Source organism: Aricia agestis, chromosome 22 (assembly GCF_905147365.1).
Source record: "Aricia agestis chromosome 22, ilAriAges1.1, whole genome shotgun sequence".
NCBI lineage: Eukaryota > Metazoa > Arthropoda > Insecta > Lepidoptera > Lycaenidae > Aricia > Aricia agestis.
In genome coordinates, this window is record NC_056427.1 from 4,618,189 (window position 1) to 4,645,771 (window position 27,583).

At 37.9% G+C, this 27,583-nt stretch overlaps 1 protein-coding gene across 1 annotated transcript in view; it reads right to left on the reverse strand.

Moving 5' to 3' along the window:
• Positions 1 to 27,583, reverse strand: part of LOC121738254 (sperm surface protein Sp17) — a 135,250-nt gene that overhangs the window by 50,138 nt on the left and 57,529 nt on the right. The gene's annotated exons all lie outside the window — the stretch shown is intronic.

Here is a 27,583-nt window from a genome sequence, read left to right on the forward strand (position 1 = left end):
ATGATAATCACAAAAGTCATTTGGCAGACAACCAAGAGCTGTGCTTTGCAAAAGCTTTTTAGCTGAGGGTAGAATTAAAAGTCGTGCACGTGACGGCAACGGTCCAATGTCATTTCGATGTTATGTCATCATCATCAATAATTATGGTTAGGGACCGACTTTTAAGCGACATCCATTAACTTTCATAAAATTTCGACTTGAAACAGAATTTTTGACCCCCGACAAAAAAGAGGGGTGTTATATGTTTTACGATTCTGTCTGTGTATGTATAGTCTGTCAGGAAAGTGAAGAAATTAAAAAGTGGCAACATCGTAGTGTCATCCCTTTCAAATCAATCTTTAGAAAAAAGGGATGACACTACGATGTTGCCACTTTTTAATTTCTTCACTTTCTTGACAGACTGTATATGGCTTCGCAGTATCCGAACGGGTAGATCGATTTAGGTCAAGATTTTTTGTTTGAAAGCTGATAAAATAATTGAGTCTGTTCTTACCAATAGTTCATCATCATCGGCCCACTCGCTGCTAAAAATTTGACTATCCATTTCATCTACTATCATCATCAACTACTATCAGTGATTTGATTGGTTCAAATATTTTGCATCCTATTTCCAATAACGTTTATACGTGGGAGAGCCATGCTTCGGCACGAATGGGCCGGCTCGACCGGATAAATACCACGTTCTCACAGAAAACCGGCGTGAAACCGCGCTTGCGCTGTGTTTCGCCGAGTGAGTGAGTTTACCGGAGGCCCAATCCCCTAACCCCTACCCTATTCCCTTCCCTACCCTCAACTATTCCCTTCCCTTCCCTAAAGGCCGGCAATGCACTTGCAGCTCTTCTGATGCTGCGAGTGTCCATGGGCGACGGAAGTTGCTTTCCATCAGGTCACCCGTTTGCTCGCGTATGCTCCCTTATTTCATAAAAAAAAACACACATATTTAGAGTTTTGTACGGGGGTGTTTTTGAATTTTGAATTCCGTAACTTAATATTATCAACGTAGCAATTTCAAATTGATCTTAATAAAACTAATACTTAGCAACAAAATTTGTTACTTTCTCCATTAAAGTATTACAATTTACAAGTTGTTTAAGGAATAAATGTAAAAAATATCTCAAATACATAGCAAACTGTACCCAAAGTTTTGAAGTGGATTTTTAGTATTTTATTTAGTTTTCACGGTGGACAACATTTTAATTACTAGCTCTGGTACGGTATCGGATTTTGCATCGATATCTAGATACATTTTTTTATCGGACTAAAGGCTCACCACACATTCCCTCCACTGCAACCACGAAAACTTTTTGACATGATCTCAGGGAGCCCGAGGGACAAGCTAAATCTGTCTTGGGACCCGCAACGAAATTAATTAGAAGAAAGGTAGGAGGAGTAAGAGATACAAATATTGTAAAAGTCTGTCAAAAAAGTGAAGAAATTAAAAAGTGGCAACATCGTAGTGTCATCCCTTTCAAATCAATCGAAGAAAAAAGGGATGACACTACATTTTTTTCGGGATAAAAATTATCCTATGTGGATATAATATCAAAGTATCTCCTTACCAAATCTCAGCTAAATCTGTTCAGCAGTTTGGACGTGAAGAGGTGACATACATACAGACGCACTTTCGCATTTATAATATTAGTATAGATTGAAAAGTTTGCTTGAACGCGCTAATCTCACGAACTACTGGACCGATTTTTATGTAATTTGGCACAGATATACTTATAAAGTATTTGTGCCAAATTACATAACTAGCATAAGTCTTTACCCGTAGTATACCACGGGAAGCACGGCCGTAGCTAGGGGGGCATTGTGGGGCAATGCCCTACCTTAAAATCATAATGCCCTACCTTAAAAATGCCAAAACCCAAGAAAATCAATCAATTATGATTTTTTTTACTTCCGCCCTACCTCTAACCAATGCTGCCCTACCTCAAATCTGACTCTAGCTACAGCCCTGAGTCGGGAAGGGTACTTTTTTGCAACAAAATGTACGGTCCCCACGCGATAAACAAACGAAATAGAGTCACTTAAGCGTCATGTCGTCGAAAAATTAATTTATCATACGGAATTCGGGAACCGTGCATCTTTCCGGGACAAAAATTATCCTATGTCCTTTCTCAGCATTCGTTGCTTTACACCAAATTTCACTAAATCTGTTTAGCAGTTCAAGACGTTCAGACATTCAGATAAATAGACCGACAGACACACTTTCTCATTTATTAGTATGGATGTGAAAGTTGTACACTGACCTTTTTACAAATTACAAGTCTTGTACAACCCTACAGAAGTTCGCGTTAGGAATGCAATATCAAATATTCATCACACCGGCATCCAGGATATTCGTCAAAGGACCAACCGGTATGCAATTATCACCCTTAACATCTACACAATAAGTGCTATATCGATCTCTGGAAGCGTCATTGGAAAATAACTCTTAGGTCGTTGGTTATAGGAAACATTTAGCTGTATGTAGAATAATATTCGCTTAAATTATAAAAAATATATTATTACTAGCTGTTGCCCGCGACTTCGTCCGCGTTAGCATAGTAGATCACGTCCCAAGTATTATTTACTAGATGACGCCCGCAACTCCGCTGCGCCAAAACTCGTTTATCGCGCGGGAACCGTACATTTTTCGGGGACAAAAAGTATCCTATGTCCTTTCCCGGGCGTGAAGAGGTAACAGACAGACAGACAGACAGACAGACACACTTTCGCATTTATAATATTAGTATGGATGTATGCTTTGTTATTTAGCAATACGGCTTCCATATAATCATATAGCGTTTGCATCGACAGATAATAATATGTAAAAATGGCTTGTCTTGAAATTAGTAACTTAGTTCATGAGCCCTTAGTAAAATTTGCAATCGATAGTTTTGTTTGTGATTCAAGAAATAATGATAATGAATCTTATATATTTAAACGAGCAATTCTTGTATCTACACTACTATTATAAAGAGGAAAGATTTGATTGTTTGTTTGTCTTGAATAGGCTCCGAAACTACTGGACCGATTTGAAAGATTATTTTACCATTGGAATCCTACATTAATTCTGCTGAACATAGGCTAAATTTTATTTTGGAAAAAAATAGGGTTCCGTAAGATATTTGGGATTTTCGGAAGCAAAGTGTAAAAAATCAACCAGAAATATTACTTTTTTCGCGTACGCTGCCTAAACTATAAAAGATAGAACCATAAAATGTTCTAAGTAATTGTAGATCTTTTAAATATCTACAAAAAGTCCGCGACACACTATACCTATATATGTTGAGTGAGGCACAATAACCATTTTTTTATTAAAAAATCTTGAAATGTTTTTGGACTACATTAAAATGCCTTTATTTTACTCATGGCATTAATTCTTATCAAAATAAATTATTTCATTACTAAGTACAGTTAATGTAGATAATATTTGGTTTTTGAATGATTAAAATTGGACCGTTGGTTTTAATGTTATGGCGAAATTAAAATATTACGATTTCTGCTGCACGTTGCGAATTGGGCGTCGTCAAGGCGCGCCGCGCGGGTGTGCTCGCCCGGAGAGTCCACGTTAATATTAATTATTATTACCTCGATCATGGGCATCGCAGACACAATAGATTTATAATATAATAGTTATGCGACAGCCGGGTGCCGCTTCATTGATGGGATAATATTATAGTGCTTCATTAATTCATTACGTTTTGAATGACTATTATTTTTGATTGCTATTATAGTTAATTTCTATAACTATTGTGTCTGCGATACCCACGATGCCGATGGAAGTATAATTAATGCATATTTTTAAATCTACACTATTCCTGCTGAACATAGGCTATAGTGTAAACCATTTTTATGTTCTACTTAACATAAAGATTGACTAAGAAATAAAGATTGAAAAAAAATTATTTAAAAATCAATGTCCACCCGTGCGAAGCCGGGGCGGGCCGCTAGTATATATATAATTGGAATCTCGGAATCTGCTCCAACGATTTTCATGAAATTTAGTATATAGGGGGTTTCGGGGGCGATAAATCGATCTAGCTAGGAATCATTTCTCGAAAATGTCATTTTCATCGGATACCGAGCAAAGCTCGGTCAAACAGCTAGTAATACTCGTATCATAATATTAAGTAAATAAAATAGTTATGTAAAAAATAGTTGATAACACTTTAAAGGGTGTGTATAATATAATATGTGTATGGTAAGTATGTAATATCCTGTATAGAGTTCACTGTGAAAGTAGCATCGCTGAAAGAGTTACATTTTTAACTTTTGTGAGGGCAAATTCATGACACTGGGGGCTTGCCCATAAAAATCACAAAAAATGTCCTTTTAGTGGTACTATATGGACGATATTAATGATAACATGCATAACTAGCTGTTGCCCGCGACTTCGTCCGCGTGGACTTCAGTTTATAGCGCGCGATGTCAACAAAATTGGTGTCAAAAGCTTTTATAAAAAAACCCTGGTACCCCTTAAATCAAAACAGCTGTGCAGTGTACAAGTAATATTTCATTTTTTTTAATTAAACTTTATATTTTATGCCAAATTTTAAAGCTTATTTAGCCCCCCAATTACACAACTTTACCAATAAACTATTTATCATTGATAGGTTTAAGGTTACGTCACTGTATATAATATAAAGTACGACTTATTAAATAACGTAATAAGATATAACAATCGATAAAAATCAAAAACCCAAATATGTGATGATACCACCTCTTATAGAAAGATGTTGGGCAAGCGTTAGCGCGATGTAAGAGACGCACGGCGTCATCTAGTATGAATTTTTGGAACTAACTTAATTTGAACAAATTTTCGTATTTTTACCTCCTTACAACCCTTTTTTCCAGTAAAAAAGTAGCCTATGTCCTTTCTCAGGCTTTAGACTATCTGTATACAAAATTTCATTACAATCGGTTCGGTAGTTTTGGCGTGAAAGCGAGACAGACAGAGAGACAGAGATACTTTCGCATTTATAATATTAGTATAGATTATCCCACAAAATAATCACAATACTTATATTGAGCTAAGAATGCAGTAATATGCATGATGTTGATGTTCTTTTGATAATTTAGAACAAGACTGCATTCATAATTCAACAACAAAAATCAAATGCTTATCAGCGAGAATATAAAGGACACACCCTAAAGTATAATATTATTATCACTTTGTTTACTTACACCCTATAAAACAACGTTTGCCGGGTCATCTTGTTATGAAAATAAATCGAATACACAATAGTTTGTTTAATCGAAATAGTTTTTCAACGGACGAAATAGCACTAGCGCGAATTTCTATAAATAACTGGCGATAAGAGTCATAGCTCGACCAGTGTATGTTGGTCTTCCAGGTTAGGGCGTGCACACAATGATGCGACATCGTTATGGTGACGTCATATAGCCAAAGGCCTATAATAATGACTGTGTGACATGACATGACATAATACTAGATGACGAGACGCCCGCAACTCCGTTGCGCCAAAATTTGTTTATCGCGCGAGAATCGAACACCTTTCCAATATAAAAAGTATCATATGTCCTTTCCCGGGACTCATAAAAATAATAATAATAATAGCTCCCATACCGGTTTCGGTGACGGTGGCCGGTTTCATTGAAACCAGGCCAGCTACGCAGGAGTAATTTTTATAGTGACCAAGTGTATGCGCAGTACACAAGAGCACTCTCTATTCCTTTACTCTCATAACACAGTGGGACGGACGACCGACACGACTGGCGAGAGATCTGGCGCAGGACCGACTTTTTACATGCCCATCCGACGCATGGATCATCTTACTTGTCAGACAATCAGGTGATCAGCCTGCATTGTCCTAACCAAACTTGGAAATAACATGTTTCCAACGCGGGAATCGAACCCACGACCTCCGAGTCAAGAGCCGCGCTCTATACCACTAGACCACGGACTCATAGTAGTAGTAGTGAAGAGGTAACAGACAGACACACTTTCACATATTTTATAATATTAGTTATCAGGACGAGCGAAGCGAGCCCTAGTATAATATCCCACAATGTTTAAACATTTTGTAATACACTTTACCGAAAAACTATGACGCCTATTGATTTGTGTGTTAGTTATTTTTATTTATATGTAGATCTGTTATCATCAGTAAGTCAAGGTTTTTTTATATGTACATGTGTCATTACCAGTCAGTCGAGGTGTGACGACGCGAGCCCTCACAAAGCTCGGTTTTTATTTAGTACACATTATATGTATATCTTAGACTTTCCATGCGAGTAAAACTTAAACATATAATTTAATATGTAATTCACAAAATTTACGTTTTAAGTTATAACGCAACAAAAACGACACGATTTTTTACGTCGATGCATCGTAATTATTGTGTAGAAGGCCTTATGTGTATTACCGTAGCGGGCTCAGCTTGCACTGGCCAGTTACTAGATCAATACATTTACATTATAAAGTGAATTCAGCCAGTACAGGGAAGTGCTTATCGGTCGAAAAGTTTCAATTAACTTCTCTTGTTTTCGATCGGTCGTTACTGTCAAAGGTCGAAAGTCAAAATTATAAGGCATGTTTCTATTGCTGCTTTTGGTAAATCGGTTCTTTCCTGAATCTATAGCCAAGATGCTTTTGTTAAGTTGTCTAAGTAGGTATCTGTAACACTTGTATATATAAGACGCATACTTACTATTTTTTGTTTGCGCATTTTTTAAATTCCGATTGACGTCCAATTCCGATAGCGGAATAAAGAAAAGACTTTCGAAAGACGAGCATTGCTCGTCGTTTGGCAACACGATATGGCACGTGAAGTACATACAAATGCGGTATCTATCTTGATCTATGTCTGTGGCGTATATGTTATCTCTTCACGCCCAAACCGCTGAATCGATTTTGCTGTAATTTGGCGGGAAGATACTTTGAATACCGGGTGAAGACATAGGATACTTTTTGTCCAAAAAAATGTATGGTTCCCGTGACATACGAATTTGTGCGCAACGGATTTGCAAGCGTCATTTAGTAATATAATAACTATTAAACTAGCCGTGCTAATCCTTTCATCGGCACAAAGGCTACTTTTCACCCTGAAAAGGCCTACATCTACCTTTTTTTATGAAATAAGGGGGCAAACGAGCAAACGGGTCACCTGATGGAACGCAACTTCCATCGCCCATGGACACTCGCAGCATCAGAAGAGCTGCAGGTTCGTTGCCGACCTTTTAAAAGGGAATAGGGTAATAGAGGAGGGTAGGGATGGGAAGGGAAGGGAATAGGGGAGGGTAGGGAAGGGAATAGGGTAGGGGATTGGGCCTCCGGTAAACTCACTCACTCGGCGAAACACAGCTGTTTCACGCCAGTTTTCTGTGAGCCCGTGGTATTTCTCCGGTCGAGCCGGCCCATTCATGCCGAAACATGGCTCTCCTAAGCCCTTTCAGATAATTTCCCCCATTATTTCCACATTCTACTATTAGTCTTCGCGTGATGAAATTATAGCCTATAGCCTTCCTCAATAAATGGATGCTATATAGCACAGAAAGAATATTTCAAAGCGGACCAGTAGTTTCCGGGATTAGCGCGTTCAAGTTAGCCCTTTTTTTTGGTTTTCTGTGAGCCCGTGGTATTTCTCCGGTCGAGCCGGCCCATTCGTACCGAAGCATGGCTCTCGCACGTCTAACGTCACGTATACCTGCCTGTGTATTATAAATTCCGCAGCTATTTTTATCGGAGCGCGGGTTTCATATTGATTAAGTTGACCTGGGGTTCACCTTACAGGAGTGAAGAGTAAGACAGATAGCGCAAACACGACCAAATTAAATAGAGCCCTCGCGGCGTAGTGGGTAGAGCTTTGATTCTAGAGGGTGTGGGTTCGATCCAAGATAGTTTCAAATAAGTGTACGGATAGATTTTGATTCTATTATTTTAGTATAAGTTTTTTTTGAACGCGCCAATCTTAAGAACTGCTGGTTTGAATTGAAAAATTCTATTTTTGTGCATATTCTATTCATCGAGTTAAGTTTTATGCTACACACTGCGACCAATTGAAGCGAGGAATCGGTGGAAAATGTCGAAGAAATGGTGAAAGTTATTCATATTCGTTATAATTTATGATGCTGGGGCATTTACCTATACAAATCACAAAAAAAACTGCTCTGTTAGCGTTGCTACTCTCACAATCGGGGACTCACACACACCTAATGTATTATCACTTAGTTTTATTTCACCTTGTATACGCCTCCCTTGCTTTCTCAAATTTTACGAAGATCTTAAAATTGTGCGCGACCTATGCTTGATGTTATCGAAATTATAACTCTAACTAAAAAGATACTTGACAATAATTGAGACAAATGACCGAACGCGATGAGTCGGAAGTAGGAAATTGTTAGATGGAATAGTTTTTAGGGTTCTAGGGTAAAACGGTACTCTATTAAGACTTAACTGTTCGTCCATCTGTCTTTCACTAGGGTATATCTCAATTTATTTATAAAATAATATTTCTTTTGCAAGAGATCATATAACATAGTGTTGTCAAGACAAAAAATTGTGATCGTGTAAATTACCTTAAAAAACTACTGAACGAATTTCGACCAAAGGTAAGGTAGCTAGGCTTTGGATTAATTTTTCATACTGAAAATGTACAGGGTTTCCGTAGGAATATCTTTATAATTTATACTTATTTTATAATTTTGCTAAAACTCGATATCAGCTAAACCGATTTGGATGATTTTAGCCTTAAAATATTTGTAGAAGTCCAGGCAATGTTTATATTACAAGGTAAGTGATACGTTATTTACCGGGTCATCTAGTTTACTTTATTAATTAAAAAAAACTAAGGGACACGGTTTTTTTTTTTTCAAAAAATTTAACAAATTATTGCATTGCCATCGACGTTTACGTATGAAAAGTTTCGAATTAGACTACTGGAGATAGGTAAACATCGTGCTCAAAGATTCCGCTACATACAATATACATACAGCCCAAGCTTATAAAAGCATATTAAAAAAAGCGACTCTAGCTATTAAACGATACAAAATGAATCGATGTTTAAACATGAGCCAATATTGAGAGTGTTACCACAAGCGTAGGTAGTTTGACAGCTGACAGGTAGACAGGTAATAAGATGGATGGCCGAGCCCAAATACATAGACTTATGGGCTATGTTATAACTTATAAGGCATTCAACAAACTTGATAGTATATTATTATATATTAATAATAATATCTATGGACGCTTCACACCACGTCAGTCTGGCCCCGTGCTAAGTACCTCAAGGACTTGTGTTACAGGAACTAGGCAACGGAAATATATTTAATACTTTTATACTATACATATATTTAAGATTTTTATTATATCATACACATATTTAATACACATCCATAACCCAGGAACATTGAAAAACTTTTTGTTCCATCGGCGGGATTCGAACCCGCGACCCCCGGCTTGAGTTGCCACACACTCTAACCATTGAGCCACGGAGTTCGTCGTGATTATAATAGTATAGAATATATTACATATTAAATGACGCTCGAAACTCCGTTATTTTACTCTCCATACTTCATTTTTGGCGCGGGAACCGTACACTTTTCCTCGATAGCAAATATCATAATATTGTTACGGTACACGGTATACGGACACGTAGTGCCATCTAGCGACAAACCAACGAAACTTACCGAAGGAACACAGACAACATAAATCGCCTCCCCGATACTAGATGGCGTTAGGTGTACCTACGAGTATTTTCTAGAAATATCCTATGCTTGTTTACGCATATCGGGTTTATTCTGGGACATTCCTGAGAATTCTGAAATTCGATCCGGCCCGTATAAATAGTCGCAGACAGTCGGGCCGATAATTCAGTTTAGTCTGAGCGATCTTCGAGGCGACTAAACAAGTGAAAACAAGTGATCAATAGTGAGTGAACCAGTGAAACCTGCGACTTGGCTACGACCTAGGACAGTGATAGTGCTTAGTGATTAGTGTTTGGACCTAGTAGTGCTTTATGTGACCTAGGTCACATAAAGCACTACTAGGTCCAAACACTACTAAGGGTTTGTGAATAAAGTCTTCAAGAGAGAGTCACCAGCTCTTTCTCTCCAAATCCCACTTCTGACACCAGTTGTTACGTGCTAGGGTTCAAAGTATTTCGTACCAAATTTTATCAAAATGGGTTTAGCGGATTCGGCGTGAAGAGGTAACAGACACACAGATATATAGACAGACAGACAGACATAGTAGATGAAGTTCACAATTTGGTTCCGTAGAAGTTTGTTTACTACGCGAGAACCGTACATTACATTAAGTATATCCTATGTCCTTACCCGGGAGTCAAAGTATCTACAAGACTTTCAGCAAAATCGGTTCAGCAGTTTGGGCGTGAAGTGGTAAAAGACACTTTTGCATATTTTATTACATTAGTATAAGTTGATATAGATTTTTTTTTGTGCTGAAGGCAGGTCAAGTGGCCCTGATGTCACTGCGACCCTTGAGAATCTATTGTGCCTCCTTCACACCAGAGTACCGTCCCCAACCCAATGCTGCTCATAAATTGAACGATGTTGTTGGGGTTGTTGCCACGAATTTCCTCTGTGGATCGGTATTCGTAGCAACCACAGACATAGATCAAGATAGATACCGCATGTCGCTCCATTTGTATGAAAACGAGCGTGCCACTTTTTTCCTACCTACTATGACGTACCGATGATAAGAAACGTGTACATTATCAGGGCTAACTTTTCTATTTGAATTTCTACAGCTCAATGCGGCACTTTTAGGCATTTTTAAAATTCCGATTGACGTCCTATTCCGATAGCAGACTAAAGAACAGACTTTCGAAAGACGAGCATTGCTCGTCGTTTGGGAGCGCGATATGGCACGCGAAGTACATACATATGCGGTATCTGTCTTAATCTATGTCTGTGGTAGCAACCAAGGTGCCTGTAGAAACTAGGAGCAACATATGAGATAAGTTAGATGCATGCCAACTTTGCTCACGCGAGAGTGAAATTAATATACCACTGCATTGTTAGGGGCCGTCCATTTGTTACGTAAGACCTTAAATAATGGCAATCTATGTGTAAAATGAGCTAAATCGGTTCTTGAGTATTAGCTACTGAAAAAAAAATATTTTTATTTACACAGGATGTAACAAAACAAAATGATAATAGTACTTTAGGGTGTGTTTGAGTCCCCTGTTTAACTCTATGTAAAGTACACACCCTAAAGTATTATCATTTAGTTTTGTTACACCCTGTATCAGATGTGGTATTAGCAGTTACAAATTACATAGACATAGTATGAAGTTTGTAGATCGTGACTCCCACTATGTCCCATATGTGTCACAGACATAAAACTCGGATTAGTCGGACATGCATGAAAAGAAATGGGTCAAACTCAGATCGATTGACGATTGGACATCGAGTGCCCTGTCTGTGCCACTGGAGGACAGACATATTCATGTGGACTGTGCGGTAAGTATACGACAAAAAGCCGTCAAGATATGAGTGGATTTAGTGGGGAACTAACAATTTTTAAAATGTTCGTTTTTAGGGTTCCGTACCCAAAGGGTAAAAACGGGACCCTATTACTGAGACTTCAATATCTGTCCGTCTAGATGTCTCCAGGTTGTAACTCAAGAACGGTAATAGCTAGAGAGTTGAAATGTTCACAGATTGTATATCTGTTGCCGCTATAAGAACAAATACTAAAAACAAAATAAAATCAATATTAATTAAGGGAGGCTCCCATACAAGAAACGTGATCTTTTTGGCCTTTTTTGCTCTATGATGTGGCGGTACCAAGAATTCGCCTAACATTCCTGCATCGCGCTATCGAAGTTTCGGAGAACGGCAAGATATATACAACGTCTGAAATGACGTCAGTGGGCTTCGGCCTGACCGAGCATGCTATCTCGCTCGGTCGGAAGATCTTCCTTTTCGGCCGCCACTAATAACGTTAAATTGGTGACCACCGACAAGAACACGCATCCTTCTGGACATCAATCATCATCAATCCTCCCCGCCCATCCGCACCACGTCAGCAGACATCAAGCATAACCGGGTCGCCTCGACCATAAGCCGCGTTAGGCTTCCGCGCCGGTCGAACACGTGTCTGGCTTGAACGGGGCAGCCATAGGCTACAACGACCGGTCAGCAAGCAGAGCAAGGCGTCCCTCTCCTGGTCATTGCACGCGTAGCTTCGGCCCACACCTGACAACACAAGCGCATCGAAGAATACCACAGGTCTTCGGGGGGGAGTGATGTGGCGGTACCCACAATTCGCCTAACATTCCTGCATCGCGCTATCGAAGTTTCGGAGAACGGCAAGATATATACAACGTCTGAAATGACGTCAGTGGGCTTCGGCCTGACCGAGCGTGCTATCTCGCTCGGTCGGAAGATCTTCCTTTTCGACCGCCACTAATAACGTTAAAATGTCAATAACAGCAACAGGTAGTTGAATTTTTCACACAATCCTTAGTTTTATGTGTTCTTTAATATTAAATAATAATATTAATATAAAATAAAAAAATAAGAGGGGCTCCCATACAAAAAACACAAATTTTGGCTTAATTATTCTCTATATAAACTCTGGAACGAACTGTCACCAGCAGTATTTCCGGACCTATACGACCTGCAAACCTTCAAGAAAAGAGCGTATTCCCTCTTAAAAGGCCGGCAACGCAACTGCCGCTCTACTGATGTTGCGAGTGTCCATCGGCGACGGCACTTGCTTACCATCAGGTGACCCGTTTTCCCCTCTTATTTAATAAAAAAAAATGGTACGGAACCCTTCGTGCGCGAGTTCGACTCACACTTGGCCGATTAGTTTGCAACATAAATGAAGGCTTTGGGACCGGAGAAATGATATGAAATCAAATAATATGGATTCTATGTACTAGTTACAAGATGATATAATATTATGTTACAAGGTTTGTTCAAATTATAAGGAAAAAATGAGTAACTCAATGTTATCAAATTAATATTGGTTATACATTAAATCCACGCACGTCTTCAATTATGATTCTAATAATAATACCACGGTACATTATCGTTAACAAACACAAACCACATTTCTTATATTTTGGGAAATAATTATACGACATAGGGATCCATTATAGTTATGACAAATTACAGAACAAAACTATATTTTTGTGTCAACATAACTATGTTTTATACTGCAGTAACAAATAAAAAACTGTTTTTAAAGAAATAAACTTAATAACAGCCAATTAGAAGTAAGAGAAAGCTCTTAAAGTCTTATCAGAGCGTCCGCCATGTTTGATTCTGTTCTTCTTGTTAAATTAATTAAATTGTTTAAATTATTTAACATTCATCTAGTTGTTTTTAAGTGAATCAATAACAAAGATATTAATATTATAATCTTTCTTGCAATTATTATTCTTTATTTTACTACATTTCATACTTTTCATTTCAATTTAGTCACTTGAACTACTCAAGTTACTAGAAGAGTTAACAGACAGACAGACAGAATTATAGACTTTAGCATTTATTTTATCAAAATAGCTATAGAATCAACAACCAACGTATAAAATACTAGGTGAGAACCGTACATTTTTCCGGGATAAAAAGTATCTCATCTCTTTCCCGTGACTCAAAGTATCTCCATACGAAACAGCAAAATCGTTTTAGTAGTTGAAGCGTGAGTAGACAAACAGACAGATAAACTTTCACATCATAATACTAACTATTTGACCGAGCTTTGCTCGGTATTCGATAAAACACGAATAAAATGATATTTTCTAAAAATTATTCCTAGCTAGATCGATTTATCGCCCTTGAAACCCCCTATATACTAAATATCATGAAAATCGTTGGAGCCGATTCCGAGATTCCAATTATGTATAAGTATACAAGAATTGCTCGTTTAAAGATATAAGATTACGTTTGTGAAATCAACACCAAACATACAAATATTATTTCTTTTGCGCAAAGAAAATCCAACAAAATGTCGACAGTGCACAGCGTGACAATCAGTCAGACGGAAAACTCCAAGAAAATGTAGCATTTTCTCGCTGAGTCAAGTGCCAATGTTTCCAAGTGAACGCGTCGGGTAAGTCAAATAGTTGTAAGCCAGTTAGCTAATTGACTGAACATGATAAACTTTACGACTTAGCTGAAAGTTGCATAGTGAGATACTCTGTGAAGATTTATAGCTAGCTGATCCGCCAATGGTTGTTTTGCCATTACACACGCGAAACTATATCCATGTTTTTACTCTTTTGGGTTTGCCTTAAAAGGAGTGTTTGTATGTCAATGCACTAAAGCTTGGGCAAAATAGCATGTATACCTGCTTCGCAGTCGGATTGTTGCCGTTTTAATTTTATGTTAAACGTTAAGTGTTTCAGGTTTACGTTCAGTTTTATGTTAAGTGTTGTTGATAACCTAACTAGCTGACGACTAATAGTATATGTATGTATTATACACATAAACCATTCTCTTGAATCACTCTATTGGCACTTTTTTGTGGCTTATACGGACGGACAGACAGACATGGCAATTTCATTGACCGCTTTTTGACATTTCACTACGGAATTAAAAATTATAATTAAGAAGTCCATCTCCTTATTTTAACAAAATATGACTGTCTTATGTTGCAGGCTTCTAAAAATAGACTCCAAGTACCTGAATATTCAGCGAACCACGCGCTCCTTAACTTAAGAGCCTCTCAAGACATGTTTACATATTTTAATGAGACCCTTTCTGAGGGTCATTCTAAGTTAAATGTAAGTGACTGTAATTCTAAGAGTATATTTTAAGTAACATTATATCCATACTTCCATACTATCTATATCTTATATATAAAAATGGATTTCCAAATGTGTTAGTCGCGCTAAAACTCGAAAACGGCTGAACGGATTGGGCTGATTTTAGTCTTAAAATATTCGCAGAAGTCCAGGGAAGGTTTTAAAGTGACACGAAGTTCAACAAAAACAAGTGATATTAACTTTGGGTGTGTACGTGTTCCTTGTAGAGAGTTCACTGTGAAAGTTGCAGCGCTGAAAGACCAAAATTTTTTTTCACTTTTGTATGGGGAAACTCGTGACGCTCGGGCCCTTGCCCATACAAAAGTGAAAAAAATGTTCGTCTTTCAGAGCTGCTACTTTCAAAGTAAACTCTCTACAAGGAACGTGTACACACCCTAAAGTATTATCACTAGTTTTTGTTACACACTGTATATATATATAAATGGATTTTCAATTGTGTTATTAACGCTAAAACTCGAAATCGGCTGAACGGATTGAGCTAATTTTAGTCTTAACCTTTTAATCCCCAAGCGGCCGGATCCGGCCGCCACAGATTATACTGCAGCCATTCCGTCTACACCCAAGCGGCCGGATGTGGCCGCGCTCTTTCGTTCGATTGAATTACGTATTTCGTCGACTTAGAGACTACTTTTGTATGAAGAAGTTTGGTTAGTTATGATCTACGATAAATTTGCCACATTCTGAATGCAAAATATTATATAATCTGTGGTCGACGAATATTTGTCAGTCATTTGAAAATCGTGAATTTTTTGTGTGTGTTCTGCCATGTTGTGTTGTTTGTTTGATATTATTGATGGATTTAACGAATGTAAGTAGTAAAATAGTTTAATTTATTAATTATAATTTATAAATAGTTTTAGATAATCATTTGAAAGAAATACTTACATCGTAATAACTTCTAGTTTACACGAGAAAATTTGGTTTTTATTTATGTGATTTGAACGCGATTTGTTTAATATTTTTGTAAATAATTGACGTTAAAAGCGTATATTATCGTGTACAAAACGATTTAGATCCTAGTAATAGTATATAATAGTATCGTTTTAGTAAAATAATCAAGATAAAAATTACCTATTTATAACGGCTTTTTGCCGGCCGCGGCCATTTTGAACTTTATTTGTATTGCACTAAGGACGAAGTTTGCTTGTGTATAATACCAAAACCGGTTTTTATTACTCTTATCTCTTATCTGTTTATTGATAACAAGTTAAGTTATTTCAAAGAATTGTTTACATAAACAGTTTGTATAGCTCTGTGTTATTGAGATTATAATAATGTATTAATATATTTGTTGCGAAATAGTTAGAAACATAGATTTCAAAGTTTACAGTGGTGAGACAAATATCACATCTGACTAAATACTATATTATGATGGCTTGATAGATAGAAAATTTAACATATATTATAATATTTTTCACACAAACATAAAATATGGATTAGATGTAAGGTTATTACATTATTTGTACAAAGAGGGTAGGCCGGGTGCCATTTTTTTTTTGCAAACCACGTACCCTACATTTTTGCAAAGATTTTGGCACTTACTGAAGGGTTAAAATATTTGCAGAAGTCCAGGGAAGGTTTTAAAGTGACACGAAGTTCACCGGGACAGCTAGTAATATTATAAATGCTATTATATATTATGCGAAAGTGTGACTGTCTGTTACCTCTTCACGCCCAAACCGCTGAACTGATTTAGCTGGAATTCGATATGGAGATACTTTGATTCCCGAGAAAGGACATAAGATACTTTTTATCCCGGAAAAATGTACGGTTCCCACGCGATGACCGAATTTTGGCGCAACGGAGTTGCGGGCGTCATCTAGTAATTTATATGGCAAAACAACGTTTATCGGGTCAGCTAGGTATGTTAGTAATTTCCTAAACGTCCCTTTTTCTAGTAAGAATAGTGTAATAGCTCTTACCCTCTCGACCGAAACCGAAGCTAATAAGCGTCTCTTGACAGCCACTCCATGAACAATGAATGAAAACGATCCCATGAAGGTTTCCTATAACCGTACTTCTTTGTGTTCGAAATTTGATAATACATACAACGTGACATTTTAGTGGTTGTTTTCCCGCAGCAGAACGATTTACCTTTAGTAAAACTATCGAATCATGCAGATTTTTTTTTTTTTTATATTTTGTATGACGTACTATGGCAACTTTATGCCGATCTAAAGGCGCGAGCGGCTATGACCCGGCCGATTTTTTTTAATGATTTGCATAAAAAAACCTTCATAAATCTTTTGTACAAACGTTGTTTTGTTGTGTACAACTAAAATACATTTAAAATATTATGTTGCCCGCAACTCCGTTGAATCGAAATTCCTTGATTGCGTGGAAGCGTACAATTCTTCGGGATAAAAAGTATTGTTATGATTTACGTAATTCAGTACTTAGTTTATTGTTTTTAGAATACTAAATTATTGTAACTTAACTAATTTTAGACTAAATTAGATGGTAGTTTTAATATTTAAATCTGGCCACACTGACAACGTGCAATCCCAAGGCTACGTTCGCTTCACTTGGAGTGGGGGTTGACGGGTAAAAATTGTGTATAAATACCCCAAGAGCGCAGTATGATGCGAATTTTGACGGAAGAACAATTGTAAGAGGAATCTCTGCCCGAAAGTGTACCACTGTATAATATTGTAGAATAAATGTATTTGAAAGTCATCATGCAGTTTCTTATCAGTATCATATGTCCTTTCGGATCGGATCGAGCTGAAATTTGGCATGCAAGTAGATGTTATGACGTAGGCATCCGCTAAGAAAGGATTTTGATTAATTCCAACCCCAAGGGGATAAAATAGGGGATGAAAGTTTGTATGAAACTTTGTCAATTTTAAACCGACCGGGCTGAGACCTTGATACCTAATTAATAATAATACTTCTTAACGCGAGCGAAGCCGCGGGCAAAAGCTAGTTTATGTATCGGTGCGTTATCACAACGTAAACGCCGCAACGAATGCGGCCTCGCAAAAAAAAAATAAAAGAAAATTCATGTACACGCGTCCGTTAATCTTAATTCACAGTCTTATAAAAAATTCAAACCCCTCCCAGCTATCTGCAAATTATATTTTGAATAAAAAAGTTTATTTATTAGCCAAGCTGTTTCGAATCTTTTTTTCGTAATTGAGAACGACTGCCTTGAGATTAATTTTGATGGTTCTGAATTTATATCTGTTTTTATGAGTTTAAAGTTTAAATGAAATAACAAAATACGTGTCGCACTCGGATACTGCCGCGGTTAAAAGCTATTGCATAGCATTTTTTATCAACTTATGCAATTATTTAGTCGCACGCACACAAACACCGTGCCGAAGTCTGGCAACGCCGTACTGTGCCAGTCGGAGTGAGTGGTTTTAGGTTAATTTCGCCGCGCTCAAAGCCCGCGATAAAAGATTAGTTTAAAATTATTAAGCTTTTTTTACGAAATAAGGGAAATAAGGGAATAAGGGAAGGTCACCTGATGGAAAGTAACTTCCGTCGCCCATGGACACACGCAACATCAGAAGAGCTGCAGGTGCATTGCCGGCCTTTTAAGAGGGAATAGGCATAGTAAAAGGAGGGGAAGTAAGTTATCTTCACACAAAGGCACCGCGCGCAGCTTGTATGGGTGCGCTATAGTATCAATGCGTCGCCACTCGGCACACAACAAAATCTCGACCAGTTTAGCTTGGTGGTGGGTACCGCCAAGATTTTGTTGTGTGCCTTACGTGGCGACGCATTGATACTATGGCGCACACATACAAGCCGCGCGCGGTGCCCTTATATGAAGATAACTTACTTCCCCTCCTTTTACTATAGAGTAGGATTACAGGATAGGGGGGTAAGGAAGGGAATAGGGAAGGGTAGGGAAGGGAAGGGTAGGGAATTGGGCTTCCGGTAAACTCACTCACTCGGCGAAACTCTCGGTTTTCTGTGAGCCCGTCGTAAGTATTTCTCCGGTTGAGCCGGCCGGAGCATGGCTATTGGTTATATTCTCAGCAGCATATTGGTTCTTCAAAGGCTCAAAACGGAATGGTTTATCTATCTATATATTAATACGCAAGCGAAAAACTTTGTAACCCTTTTTACGAAAAATGGGGAAACGTAGGTGCATGAAATTTTGCACAGTTATAGTTTATATGGTGAAGGAGTGCATCGAACTAATATTATTTTGAAATTATGCTTTTATCATACATTTTTTTAACAAATAAAACATTACACACACTACAACACACACACATGGGAAATGACAGATTTTTGAGTGACAAGCCTATACATACGAATTATACTCTTTTATTTACGGTTGAAGTCTGTTGACAACAAGTTGACAAATTGAAAATGGATTATAGTTTTTTTTTAATTGAATCTAAGATACTATTAGACAATGCTTACACGGCCAGTCTGAGATCAGCTAAGTCCCAGAGACAAGAGTTGAAAAAAAATTATAAAGTCAATATTTCTTACAAAATATAGGTAGTAGTCCTAATGTCATTGAAACTAAGGTTGAATTTCGACCATTGGGCGATTTCTAGTTTTTTAAATTATTTAAACATGTGCTACGGCTTAAATCGCCATGTTGAATTGATTTTCGTTCAATCATTTTGCATTATGTCGAGTTCGGCCCACAGTTAATTACGTTTCAGCCGATTGGAAATATTTCATTAAACCTCTGATATATTATTAATAAATTTAATAAAGGTTAATACTTCCGCACGAATGCGCTAGTGTCAAAAGTGCGATGGATAATTGAAAGGTGTTAGTGTAAGTACTCACATACGGTTTTGTTCGATCGAGCAATCATGTAGAGTAAAAACCACGGCTCGGGCTTTCGTACACACATTCAGCATAGCTCGATAGTTTTACTCCTGTCCGAAGGAAATTAGCTACGAATAATAAAAACTATACTCCACTCGGGCTAACTTGTCGCCAGCGGTCATTGACCCCCTGTCAAAAACTTGTCACTTTCCATATAAACCGCGATTGACAATGATGTATCAGATATTGTCAATCGTGGTTTTATATGGAAAATGACAAGTTTTTGACAGGGAGTCAATGACCGCTAGCGTCAAGACAAGTTAGCCCGAGTTGAGTATAGTGTCAAAAAAATTGTCAAGCCGGCTCGATTCGAGCCTTCAAACTGCCTCGATGCGAGACTCCGAGCTGTGAGTTTTGCGGTCCACACGGTGGTTTTTGCTCGATTTCGAGTCAAACTATCGAGCAAAACAGAATGTGAGTACTTAGCATTAAAACTAACGCATAGTTTTAACTAAAACTAAACCTATAACTTCACTAGTGATCTCTGTTAAAAACTTTTCATAACTTATATTTTTTAAAGATTATAAATTGTGAAATTGGTACTATTTTCGAGTTTTAGCGAAACAACCAAACTGCAATGCAGGATAGATTTAAAATATTAGGGTAGCGAAATACTTTTGCACTTCTACTAGTTCAGAAAAACATATTTCAACGAAGGTTAAATATTTTCCAACAACCACAATCTATCTATCATTTAAATAGCCGTTCAATCAAACAGCTAGCCCTTTGACTGAACAACGCCATTCAATCACACGGCTAGCTTTTATATTGAATATTTTAGTCGCTCAAAACGTTCAACACTACAGCTGATTCAAAAGCCGCCGTCTAATTGAAGTAGTTCAGCGCGCACCGCTGCGGCTCTAAGTGCGTTTTATTTACAATATGGCGTCAACAAGTGTTATTAAAGAGACAAAAATTGTGGAGGCACATAAGAGTGAATTAAAATTTCAACAAATATTCGAGGAGAAATTACGGGATTATGAAATGGATGGACGCAGCCTCCCCCGAAAGGGGGGTTCGGGGGGCACTGCCCGCCGTCAAAACAAAAACAAACACAATCCAGAAAGTCCAAAAGTTGGTTAGGTTAGGTTAGAACTTAGACCACAACGCAGAGAGAGCCGAGCGAGCGCAGCGAGCGTGCTGCGGCAGCAGCCGGTGAACGCCATCAAATAAAAGGGGGGCTCGGGGGGCGCAGCCCCCCGCCAAAACAAAAACAAACCAGTTGGCTAAGCGTCGTCTAGCTGTAGTGTTGAACGTTGTAGTCAACAAGTCGGCTAAACGACGTATAGCCGTGTGATTGAATGGCGTTTTTCAGTCAAAGGGCTAGCTGTTTGATTGAACGGCTATTTAAACCAGTCGGCTGCGACATATATATTAATACGTGAGCCAAAAACTTTGTATCCCTTTTGACGAAAAATGGGGAAACGTAGGTGAATGAAATTTTGCACAGTTATAGTTTATCTGGTGAAGGAGTGCATCAAGCTAATATTGTTTTGAAATTATGCTTTTATCATACATTTTTTTAACAAATAAAACATTAGACACACTACAACACACACACTAGGAAAAATGACAGATTTTTGAGTGACAAGCCTATACATACAAATTATACTCTTTTATTTACGGCTGAAGTTGACAACAAGGTGACAAATTAAAAATGTATTATAGTTTTTTTTATTGAATCTTAGATACTATTAGACAATGCTTACACGGCCAGTCTGAGATCAGCTGAGTCCCAGAGACAAGAGTTGAAACAAATATGATAAAAACAATAATTTTTTTTACAATATATAGGTAGTAGTCCTTATGTCCTTGAAACTAAGGTCGAATTTCGACCATTGGGCGATCTCTAGTATAAATAACTAGACGTTCCGCTCAGCGGTATCATAACGCTGGAACCGTACATTTCCCACTAAAACGTAGCCTATGTTCTTAGTAGCCCTGTGGGCTACTCTATATATTCTGTGCCACATAACATCGAAAATCGGTTCGGTTCGCGTTAAAATAATTTTTCCCATTTTTTTCCACATTTTCCTCTGATTCTTTGCCCTTGTATGTCGCAGCGCGATGTACTATAGACTAAAACGTTCCTCGATAAACGGTCTATCAAACACAACAAGAATATTTTAATTTCAACCAGTAGTTCCTGAGATTAGCGCGTTCAAAGAAACAAAATAACATACACTTCAGCTTTATAATAAGAAGTATTGATATACACTAGTGGATCATTCACATGCAATACCATCCCAAACCGTATCAAAACAATGCACTATCATCTTACGCGTGTTCATCTAAGCTCTTTCAAGGACACGGACTTACCCTGAATACTTGTAGAACTCAGGCTAGCAGTAAAGGATTATGTTTCAAAGGTTGCCACGGGTTACAAAACCGGGCTACAGATCAAAGGTAAACCGATTATCTCGTAGCAACGTGGAATATTCCACTGCGAAAGCCGTAAATATGATGTTGACAATAAGGAATATTATGCAACGGTCGGAGCAGCAGAGGGCATTACCAGCACATACGGTAGTGGTGGATTTACACGGGTCGAATTTAGCCGTGGGGCAAATAACTAGTCGAATCGTCTGTCCAAGCCGAATCGCCCCCCCCCCCCCCCCCCCATATACGCAGTTCTACAAAAATCACTTGTGACTAATTCATGAAACATGAAATGTCGCGTAAAATAGTTGCATTGCGTAGGGGCATTGAAATCGTTTTTCGAATCGAAATTCACTATTGGAGAAATAGTTGACCAAAATTGGAAAACAAAGCTATAATGAAATCTGTGACAGCCATGCCAAGTTATGGGTCGTTAACGTGCCATTAAGCTGCCATTAAGTTGATTAAACCACACACTTTAATGGCACACACGTTAGAGTCGTCAAATTGGCTTGTTTTGGTGCGTGATCATTTGTCTTGAGAGCGCTGCCAAGTTTGTGGATTTAACTTTGAGTGAGCTTGCTTTATGATTAGGTCCATAGGCGCCGGCAGGGGGGTGCCAAGTGGTGCACTTGCACCCCTTGGGAATCTCGGGATCAACAGGAATTATTGATGAAATAAAAAGGAGTCTATTGGAAATCATTTTATCATGCCGTACAAGGATAGTTCGTAATGTTTCGGCACTAAATGTATTCTGTTTACATAAATAGTCACTGTTGTTCATAAAATGTTAAAAGAAAAGAAAGAAAACTAAAATCTGCACCCCTTGGAAAGTATTACTGCCGGCGCCCATGATTAGGTCGTTATCGATCGCACGACGTATATTCTATCTTTTAATTAACGACATAATTTTTTTAAAGTTGGTAAGCCTCGTTAAAACTCGAGAACGACTAAACCGATTTAGCTAATATTAGTCTTGAAAGAAAGTGATACGAAGTTCACCGGACCATCTAGTTCAGAGGTTCCCAAACTTATTTTGTGTACCGCCCACTTTAAGAACAATTTATATTTTAGCTCCCCCATTGTTTCAATTTAAAATGCATCCAGATAAAATATCTCACCCCCAAGCCTCTACACAACACCCCCATTTTTTCTGGGTCCCACACCGTCCTTCAGACCTTCAGCGCCCTCAAGGGGGCGTTATCGCCCACTTTGTGAAAGGCTGATCTAGTTAAAAAATTAATCTACAAATTTCATTCAAATCGACCCAGCAGTTCTGGCATGAAGAAGTAACATACAGACAGGCAATTATTGGAACGTAGTTCCTTATCGCGCGTTGCGCCTTGCGGGGGCTAGACTGAAAAAGTTGTAACGACACTTTTTATTAGTGCATGGTAGGGGCAGAGGGCGTTGATAGTTTTTTTTTTTTATATTATTGAATCTTAAATACTGTAGAAAATTTATAATACATTGCCAGTCTGTCATCATTTGACTTAATTAATCTGAGACTGTCGCAGGAATTATGTCTAAAAAATAATAAAGTCAATGTTTTGACAATAGAATATTATCAATAGAAAAGCGTTGAAATTTGAAATTTATAATTTTTTATTTGAGGTCGAATTTTGACCATTGGGCGATCTCCAGTATTGAGAAATAGACTCCTATTTATAACTCCGTTCCATCCGGGTGTCCCTTGACACCTCTCAAGTTTTATAAATTCTAAATATCGCACAACTAATATATATTCTGTGATATCGCCCGCAACGCCGTTGCATCAATTTTTTTAACACGTAGGAACCGTACAGTTTTCCCGAATAAAAAGTATCCTATGTCCTTTCCCGGGACTCAAATCTCCATACCAAATTTCAGCAAAATCGACCGACTGGTTTTATCATGAAGAGGTAACATACAAACAGATTTTTTACGCATTTATAAAATTAGTAGGAATAATTATAATTGTTGACTTCCATTATACGATCCAACATGAATTTACCAGATAACTAATCAGGCAAATGTAAATGGTAAAGTTGGATTAGTACACAATCCCGAGTTCCAGCGTAGACTATTATAATGTTTAATTAATTAGTTAAATAACTATCATAAATTTTGGTATTGTTTATTCAGATCAACTCGTAGTTTTGGTAATAGGATATATTATTATAACTACTATTTTCACTCTAGAGACGGCACCAGCACAGACAGTAAACAAAAAGTTTTGTTCGACGTTTGACAACGTTTCTGTCAATATTCTAATATGACGGGTGCAACATGTCGGATTGTGGTCAGATTATTTACTGTATGTGCTAGCCATAAAGTTAATATACCTAGCGGAATAGAGAAACAAAGGCCTGAGCAAGAGAAATGTCACTATCAGTAACACTGCGCGGTAAAAAGAGACGTGTGAGCGCGCGTTCAGACGTGCGCGTTTTCTGCGCGTTTTTGCTCGCGCGGATTCATCACGTCATGTAAAATTGCTATGAACGATAAATCCGCGCGAGCAGAAAACGCGCAGAAAACGCGCACGTCTGAACGCACACTGATACATGACAGCAGCACTATTTTTTTGACGTCCAGTCAGCACGTGCCGCACGTTGACAATTTCATCTCATAGAAATCATGTTTAATCATGCTTGTGTAAGTGTATACGTACACATATTTTTACACACAGATGAAAATCAATTTCGGTTTCGTTTGACAGCTCGAGATTGTTGCTCTACTCCGCTAGGTATATTAACTTTATGATGCTAGCACCCTCTGCTCCGACCTTTGCTAAATTTCCCTATTATTTTCTGATGGTACCTAATGCTTAGTTTCAAGATGATTATTAAATAAACTAGACGTTCCGCGTGGCTTCGCCCGCGTAAATTAGATATTTCACAGACAAATTAGTCCACAAAAAATAGCCTATAATCCTTCACGTGGTCTAGTTCTTATTTGTGCCAAATAACAGAAAAAATCTCCAGTATTTCATGAGATAAGCCCTTTCAAATAGTTTCCCCCGTTTTTTTCCACATTTTCCTCTATTTCTTCGCTAGTATTAGTCTTAGCGTGATAAAATATAACCTATAGCCTTTCTCGATAAATGGGCTACCTAACTCTGAAAGAATTTTTTAAATCGGACCAGTAGTTCCTGAGATTAGCGTGTTCAAACAAACAAACAAACTCTTCCGCTTTATAATATTATAAAGTAATTACGGTATAGATAATATGATGGCAATGTAAGAAATTTTACATAATATTATGTGCGATGATAATTATAGTCAAGATTCTGATGATCGTAATGTTCCCGTACGAGTAAATTATGCTGGTGATATCTAGATTAAACAGTTGTAAATGATGATTTTAATGATAGTGATGATGAAGGTAAAGCTTGTAATTTAAATACTATCCATACTTTACTAAACTTCATATCCACACTAATCCATACTAATATTATAAATTCGAAAGTGTGTCTGTCTGTCTGTTACCTCTTCACGCTCAAACCGGTGAACCGATTCTGCTGAAATTTGGCATGGAGATACTTTGAGTCCCGGGAAAGGACATAGGATACTTTTTATCCCGGAAAAATGTACGGTTCCCGCGCAATAACCGAATTTTGGCGCAACGGAGTTGCGGGCATCATCTAGTAAAATATTATAAATGCGAAAGTGTGTCTGACTGTCTGTCTGTCTGTAACCTCTTCACGTCCAAACCACTGAACCGATTTTGCTGAAAATTGGCATGAAGATACTTTGAGACCCGAGAAAGGACATAGCATACTTTTTATTCCCGGAAATGTACGGTCCCCGCGCGATAAACAAGTTTTGGCGCAACTGAGTTATCTAGTGGATAATCATTTTGATGATAATATTGACAAAAAACGTTATGTAAATGATGGCAATAACAATGATGGTGTTGGTGTTAATGATATTAAAGGTGATGATGATGATGGTGGTGATGGTGATAAACGCAGTCAAGTCGAACACAAACGTTATCCTATTACCAGTGCTTATGTCGTGGTTTGTTTTCTTGTAAGATTAAAGTATTATAACGTGAATATGGCTTCTATATACCGATTGGCTGTTTTACGTGACTTTGTTCACTAATATCCATACTAATATGCCTCCATGGTCTAGGTATAGAGCGCGGCTCTTGACTCGGAGGTCGTGGATTCGATTCCCGCGTTGGAAACATGTTATTTCCAAGTTTGGTTAGGACAGTGCAGGCTGATCACCTGATTGTCTGACAAGTAAGATGACGTGTCGGATGGGTATGTAAAAATTCGGTCCTGCGCCTGATCTCTCGCCGGTCGTGTCGGTCGTCCGTCCCACTGGGTTATGAGAGTAAAGGAATAGAGAGTACTCTTGTGACCTGCGCACACACTTGGGCACTATAAAATTACTCCTGCGTAGCTGGCCTGGTTTCAATGAAACCGGCCACCGCGTGGTCACCGAAACCGGTGCGGGAGCTATTATTATTATTACTAATATTATAAATGCGAAAGTGTGTCTGTCTGTCTGCTTGTAACCTCTTTAAAAGCTCAAACAGCTGAAACGATTTTGCTCAAATTTGGCGTGGAGATAGTAATAGCACGGGGCACAATTTAAGATATTTTAAGCTGACGCCTTGTTAATTGGCTGCAGCGATATCGATTTTTCTCAACAATGACTAAAGCTAAGAAATTTAAGTTCATCGTCAATATTCATCATGTCTTTATCTTTGAATTACCCATAGCATAACACGATTGGTCAACTTTTATAACACAGATATAATTTATCAAAAATACCTCTATAAAAACAGAGATTCTAATTTTCCAACAGAGGAGGGTGAATTAAGCCTCCAAAATTAGTACATAGATTAGTTCAAGCATACACTATAATTTGCCCATAGCTTATATGAAATATTTTTATGGTTTTTAAATAACGCGACAAAAACGATTTTGTCGCTTACGCCTTTACCATTTCTTGCTGTTCCATTTCATTTTCCTATGTCCTCATAGAAAACAAGCGATTTTTACTTTAACGCGGTGTCACCTCAAGGCGGAAAAATGTACGGTTCATGCGAAATACTGTTTTTACTTCTAATTAGCCCAAAAAGTATGCTCGTAGCTTCTATACACGTGGAGTCCTTGATTCTAACAACCTGCTCATTCTAAATCCTCTAGCTTTTCATAAGCCGCATCAGCTTAATATTGTACATAACCTCGAAAATAATCCCTGGCAAACTATATTTACGTTCATTTTCTTTACAGAACAGCCCGCAAACAGGCCGCCATTATGTATTCAGACTGCAATCTCATTGTATATTAATACTACTACAAAGTCCTACTGTAATATTAACATGCAGACCTAATTGGGCCAAAAACGGATAATGGAATTCCGGATATTACGGGTTTTTCGGGATTAAACGTGACGGGAGCATCAAAGAGCGTGACATCATCGAAGGAATAAGTGTCTCTTTACCCTCTTGAGCAGAGATTTTTAAGAGAGAGTGAGCACTTTTCATCGTGAGATAAAATAATCATCTGGATATCTGTCCTTATGTTACAAATGCGAAAATCTATCTGTTACCTTTTCACGTTTAAACCAGCCACCAGTTTTGATTAAACTCGGTGCATACAAATTACAAAGAATGTGCATAGATTTTTTGAGTCTCAGAAAAGGACATAG